The sequence below is a fragment of the Apium graveolens genome, chromosome 4 (assembly GCF_009905375.1).
Source record: "Apium graveolens cultivar Ventura chromosome 4, ASM990537v1, whole genome shotgun sequence".
Lineage (NCBI taxonomy): Eukaryota > Viridiplantae > Streptophyta > Magnoliopsida > Apiales > Apiaceae > Apium > Apium graveolens.
The window spans coordinates 197698728-197705831 of NC_133650.1; the positions used below are offsets into that span (position 1 = coordinate 197698728).

Genomic DNA, 7104 nt, shown 5'->3' on the forward strand with positions numbered 1-7104 from the left:
TCATGAATTGTTATTACAATAAAATGAATAAATTTCTAATTAGACATCAATGTTCCATATTTCAGCTTGGTGGCACGATTTAGATCAGTCATTTTTCAAAGAGAGTTTCATTATTTCCATCTTCAGTATGGCTCTGTCTATTTCATCCAACTCAGTAGGCTTAGAGATGATCTCCATTTTGAGTTTGGCAGCAGCTTCATCAACAAGATCGATAGCTGAAATGGAAAAGAAATTCCTTAATGAACATAATAGTAGGACAAAAGTATAGGATACTTATAAACAATTTGAAATGACCAATAAAAAGGACAGAAGTATAGGATACTTATATCCCTCTGGTAAATCTCTGTTGCAGCCATAACCAAAAAACATATTTATACAAAAGAAGTAGCAGTTATGATACAGCGGACACAAATATTATTACATGCTGATAACTACGAAAGAAAACAAATTATGATATTACTATGCATGCATTGGCAGCTACACAAACTTTTATGGGTTCTGCTAGAAAGATATCAGGAGACTATAAAAAAATAATCATCTAGAGATCTGTATCATAAAAATGTATCTTGATAATAACAGAGACAAATTAATAGAACTATGTACATTCAATCTTCAACAATTGGTTTAGATCTGTTAAATAGCTATGATTCAGCATGAGCAGCAGAGCAGGTGGAAACAAATAGCGAGTTACTTTTGACGTCATAGCTGTTGTATATTCAGTCAGCAATGTTTGGAACTAATCCAACCAAGATAAGTATTAACATGACTTCATCTATTTTGAAATATTGTATGTAGTCAAAGCTGATAGAGCAGCAGCAGCATAAAATATATATGACTAACAGAAGTAATAAATAACTATATACCTCATGAATGTACCAGTTGTAAAAAAAAGGCAAAACAGATTATTAGTCATGGGTAAGCAACCAAAGCAAATATTAAAAACACTTGATATATAAATACATTTATATAAGGGTGAGCATGAGCAACTTATTTACCCAACTCATCTTCGTCATCATACAACCAATCCTCTGTTTTTGCAAATTTTGAGAGATCCCCTCCCTCTCAGATTATGTGGCAAAGCTTCGATATGTGTTAAAAAGCTATTTATAAACATCAATTATAGTCACATTCAGTAGATCCTTGCATAAAAGAAGAGAGTATGAAACATAAATTTACACATATACACATTAAGCAAGTCTTTTGGTCAATTATCCAGGTCAAGATTAAGGGGACACTAAAAACATAACGTTCAAACTCCTCGGCTTTGAAAAGAAAAAAAAAGATTTCAAGGTCATTAGATCTTCAACTATAAGTTGACAACCACATGTTGATTAAGATCAGATTGGAATGTACCTTTCCTTGCAAGCAAGTAAGATGTGTCATAATATATCACCAACTCCAAATTCATACTACGACATAGATGGCTTTAACCAACACCAAAAAATGTGTTGCTATAGACCCCTAAAATGTTGTTATATGCAAAAATAGGTCTATTGCAACACTTTTTCGGTGTTGGGTTTAAGGCCGTTAGTAGAGGTATCTAAACTTACATCACTGTCAATCTATGGTAACACAGCAAAATATGTTGCTATAGATATCAATTGCAACAGGATTTTCAGAGTATAGCAACACAGATTTGGTGTTGCAATAGAGGTACGAACTGACAAAAAAGTGGGTCCCACAAGTAAGCCCCACATCAGTAGTTTCTTAAATATTCATATTTTAAGTTTTTTGTTTGTTTTTCTTTTAATTTTCATAAATATAATATTATTAGACAAATATTTAAATCCAAAATATAAAACTTAAATAAATTAATAAATATAAAACTATTAGAGTCATTACGTGAATCAAGTTCTATAAAAGTTACATTCTAGTATAATTAAAAACTAAATCTAGTTCCAATATTATAGATTCCTACATTTCCCAACTTTTCCTTCTCAAGGGCTTTCACATGAGCATCAACCAAATCGGCTACGTCAATGTAATCTCTTATGCAAGTGCCATCTGCCATCTTATAATCTGTTCCAATATTATAGATTCCTACATTTCCCAACTTTTCCTTCTCAAGGGCTTTCACATGAGCATCAACCAAATCGGCTACGTCAATGTAATCTCTTATGCAAGTGCCATCTGCCATCTTATAATCTGTTCGGTGAACCTACATGGAGATGAATTCAATCAGTGCTAAAACAAAGATAATATAAGATACATACTCGATATTCAATAAGTGCTAAAATCATGTCAGAAGATATTACAATTCGTTGGAGTCGTTTAACAGTCTCGACATTATGAGCAAAAACATCTAAACCTGAGTGTACAAGAGTCAATACAGCATTCAAGTCACCTCTGAATCAGAAGTTAAACATTCAACCATAATATCAGGTTTCAGTGTCTGCCAAAAGATTAAAAAACACATATTAAAACTTTTGCTCACAAATATAGACTTTGTTAAAGCAATTAAAACTACAGAGTAATCCAAAAACAGTTACAAGTGGGAAAAAAGATGTACCTTCAAAGCTTTAACAGTTTCGGCAAAATGTCCACTCCCACCATCAGGAATGTCATCTCGATCAACATTTTGACAACACGGGATAATTACATACAAGAAAATGAATTCACAAGTACTGATTAAAATTCCAACTCAGAATAATTTCACATAACAAATAACAGTCCATCAATCATAATCCCGTTCCGCCAATATAATAAACATACATCTATATTCAGTAGTTCATCTAAAAAAGGATTAAGACCTTCAACCGAATAGGGCTCTCTAAAATACAAGGGCATTAGTATAAGTATGGCATTAGTATAAGTATATCCCATTCTTTATGCCATTTGTTTGACAACTAGTACAAGTAGTATTCAGAGAAACTTGGCGCCTTTTTCTCCTTGAAAAGTAAAAGGCCTTTAATTATTATAACCAAGATTGGCCCAAAGTTGATACTGACTATTGGCCCATTGAGTTTGATGTGCTCAACATGTAAACAATCCAGCTTACTTTTTTGGTTTAAGTACTAGTTTTATTTTTATTGGTTCAATTACCGATCAAAGTAATAGCACTGTGTTATGGTCAAATGAAAATGTATTTTTTTCTAGTGGACAATGGGATTGAAATACTCTTGAGTCCAATTAACGTAAAATAGTTTAATTAGTAGTGGTGAGACAACAATAATGTTGTCGTATCATAGATGCAGGTTTATGCATCATCGACCAGCATATTTGTATATAAAATGACTTTATTGTCACACATTTGCATATAAGTTATTGATCTACTGGATAACCACAAAACTTCATTTAAAAACCAAACCAAATGTATGTAATGCTGAAGTAATCAAACCTGTTATTACTCTTCTCTCCACGACCTCACGATATTCATCATCAATACTTTATCTCAATATCTGACAATATAAGCATTGTTATTTATATGATATAGTAACTACTGATAGAAACACGGAAATGCAGTTAATATCTAAATGATTAGGCAAGTATAAGTATACCTGAAACTCTATCATAATATCTCTAAACTTCTTGGTTAACACACTGAAAATTAGATAAAAAACTACAACTGAGGCCATAGTACTGACACAAATTAAACTGAAATGAGATTCATAACTGAATTAGTAGCATACTTTGTCATGGTTGTCCTCGATCTGTCAACTCCTGTACCCTTCCTGCAACCAGGCTTTTGTCGATTGGCCAAGTTCTGAAAAGCAAAACATTTCGATACAACCCTCCTAAATTATGAGCAAGAAACATTTGAATAGCAAGTACCTCCTTATTTAATGCTTCTATATTTGCTTTTACATTGCGTGCAATTTTTCCAACTTCATCGACATCTTTTTCCATTCGCTTCCTGATTCCTGGGGTCAACAGTATACAGTTGATGTTAGCTACAGATGGTGGACCATCATGAGCAGATGTTTCATAGCTCGATGAACAACTAATAACTTCAAAAGCTTTAGCATAACAAATCGATGCCAATGTGCTAAATTAAATTTTATAGTAATTTTAAAAAAAAACCATTCAGCATTGAACCAGTAGCCATAACAAACATGAAATACTACAACTCCATATTACATATTCTACTCAACACAACATACACTGCCACAAGGAGACTACACCTTAGTGTATGTATGTGACGTTAATTGTTTTCCAGTGGAGCTAAAACTTACCACTTCTGCATCTTATAACCATGTTATGGATTTAAATTACGACACAAACCACAAACCAAAAACTTAAACTCCACATTAATCTTCATCTAAAATTTCCATACCTCGATAAACATACATCTATATTCTGAATTCATGTCTCGTTTATCATATTATACTCTAACCTTTAAAAATTTCACCATCATATAAAAGCAAACTTGTACACATTAAATCTATTACACCAACTTCCCAAACAACTATCTGGTGTGTCCTTTGAATCTTTCTAGACTTATAGTAGAAAGTTTCTACTCATCTTTCTGAAATAACAACAAAAAGCTATATTCTTTGGCAATCTCATATATATATAACTAATAACACCAGAGACCAGCTTTTTACCATCTTGAAAGTGAACATGTTGTTCCGTTGTCCGCAACTTCAGTTTCAGTTCACTATTTTTAGATGTTAGACCATTTGTATCTCTCTGGGCCACAACATTAAAGATAAAAAAGTTCAGTTATGAGCATGTCTTAATCCAAATACCATAAACACATCTAGGAGACTTATGTCATGCACAAATAAGCCTCACATGTATATATCAACTGATAATTTTCTTTATCAAATTATTTAATTGAGCACGAAATCAGGAATTAACCGTAACAGGGTCAATTGAGCAGCCAGAGTTGTTGCCTCTATTTGCATAGCCTGTACTTTCCTCTCAAGCTCATTTTCCTCTCTTTAGATCTGACGGCGGACTGCCTGTATGCCCATTCCTATTTCAACATAAAGAATGAAATTAGACCCCGTATGATAATACATATTATAGATGACTCTTAGAAACAAAAAAAGGAGTTACAGATATAAAAAGCAATGACAAAGAATAGTGATAACACTTGTACAGAATCTTCGCTTCCCATAGCTCAAAACCCACAATTATATTCACATCAATTCAAAAAAAACACAAAATCGAAAACCAAATCATCATTAAACCTAACCAACTAAAATCGACAACCTCACCTCAAAGCCTAATTTACATAGAGAGAGAGAGAGACGGCGAGGGCCAGTGAATGAAGGAGGAGAGAAGGAGATAGGCGAGTTTTTCCAAATGAAACGAAAATGAATCCCTAAAATTATTTTGTCCTTCCTTTTGTCTCGCCTCTGTCTATCTGTATAGCCGCCCGATCCAATTTGTCAGCAACTCAGCTCATATCAATTCATTTTTTAATTTTATAAATTTTATAATGTTACTTAAATCATACATATGAATATTATCATTAATTTATTAAATTAATTATTTTACGAAAAAGTAACAGTATTACAGGGTGTTATTTTTTATAAAATATTTTAGTGATATTAAGTAATTTTTTTATTTTATTATATTATTTATAAAAATATATTCATTTAATTTTAAATTATAATAAAATATTTCAATTTCTATAAATATAAGAATAATTTGTTTATACTTTGGGCTTTCACTTTCCAAAAAACTCTACAAACTATTTTATTCAAATATACTACTTTTAAAGATAAATTTAAAATTCAATTCAATTTAAAAAAAAAAATCAACTACTTATGACAACACAGTCTATGTGTTGCAATAAAGAAGACATCTATGTCAACACCAAAGATTTATTGAATTATTGCAACATGTCATTATACCTATTTCAACACCAAAATCTGGGTATTGTGATTGAGCCATAATTTTATACCTATTACAATATTTTCTAAGGCAACACCAGAAAAAAATATACAAATAGGTCATCTATGGCGTAGTGATAGGGACAGGTAAAGCCTTTAAAAAGATACATAAATTATCGCGCATGAAGAAGGAAGAGATTATTACATGAAGAACCGGAGACACGGGGACAAGCCATGGAGGTTCCTATCTCAAACATGAAGTTAGCGGACTACTTATCACTTCTATCATCTGATACCGGTGCTAATGGTGAATAAGCTGCTAAAATATCTACTCCGGGTGCAGTTATATCATACTGTTTCATTTTTAAGATAATATTATATATATTTTCGAAGAAAAAACAAAAACCTTTGCAGTACTTGTGTAATGTTGCTTTTTAAGGTCCTTGTGTAAGGAAGGAGTGAACAATAAACCCAATTGCATGAGTTTCTCTGTTATTAACAAGCCCATATAATGTGTTGCAAACCACGATCTTTCCTTTAACCAATTTTTCGTCCAAACACTGCGGCTCGCAGTTCCTGCAGCATACCAATCAATCATCACACTCCAAACAGGCTTGAGGTAAAAGAGAAATAGTCATGAAAATACCCTACTTTAACATACCAATTAATCATCACACTCCACAAAATAAAATTTCTCTTTGTCATTTCATCAAACAGTTCCTTAGCACTCACAATATCTCCACACTTTACATACCCATCAAGCACCACAGTCCAAGTCACCACATCGCGATTCAAACTAACATCAAACAACATTCGAGCACACCGCATCAAATCACAACTAACATAAAAATCAAATAAATTTATATGTATCTTTAATCGTGAGTTGGACTTGATTAGGCCCAATCGATATTTTTTAATTGAACATGTTTCTAGAGAGAGGGAGAGATGAATTTGGTGAGAGGGCTGAGATGAATATAATTAGGGTTTCTTTTTCAACCCTACTTTTCCGCCGCTCTATAGCTGAGAGAAATTTCCCTCTTTTCTTTTGTGTGAAATTTATAATTCTCGCTTTGTTAATTTTTAACCTCCTCCAGATCCATTTATTTCTGTAGTGTTAGGTCTCAATATGTTTGTAGAAGGGGGGTTGAATACAAACTATACCGTTTAATCGAATAAAATGCGGAATAAAAAAGTGAAACAAAATTCAAGTTAAATAAAACTATTATTAAACTTGAAAGGTGTTACAACAACGGTATCGTTTACAAGGGATTAATCTCAAATAAATTATTCCAAATCTAGAATAAATTCGACATGAACTTTT

The 7104-nt window shown here is 32.4% G+C and overlaps 1 long non-coding RNA gene across 7 annotated transcripts; it reads right to left on the bottom strand.

Moving 5' to 3' along the window:
* Positions 1-1796: 1796 nt before the first annotated feature.
* On the bottom strand, positions 1797-6852 carry LOC141720530 (uncharacterized). Of its 7 annotated transcripts, none has more exons than XR_012574417.1 (9): positions 6445-6852; positions 6201-6359; positions 5989-6072; positions 3772-3860; positions 3630-3703; positions 3498-3540; positions 2510-3398; positions 2256-2392; positions 1797-2158 (listed from the first exon to the last, which is right to left on the bottom strand). It is a non-coding gene; the product is annotated as an uncharacterized LOC141720530 (long non-coding RNA). The 7 variants fall into 7 exon arrangements; XR_012574416.1 differs by having other exon boundaries at positions 5989-6111; XR_012574415.1 differs by having other exon boundaries at positions 6190-6359.
* Between the last annotated feature and the right edge of the window lie 252 nt (positions 6853-7104).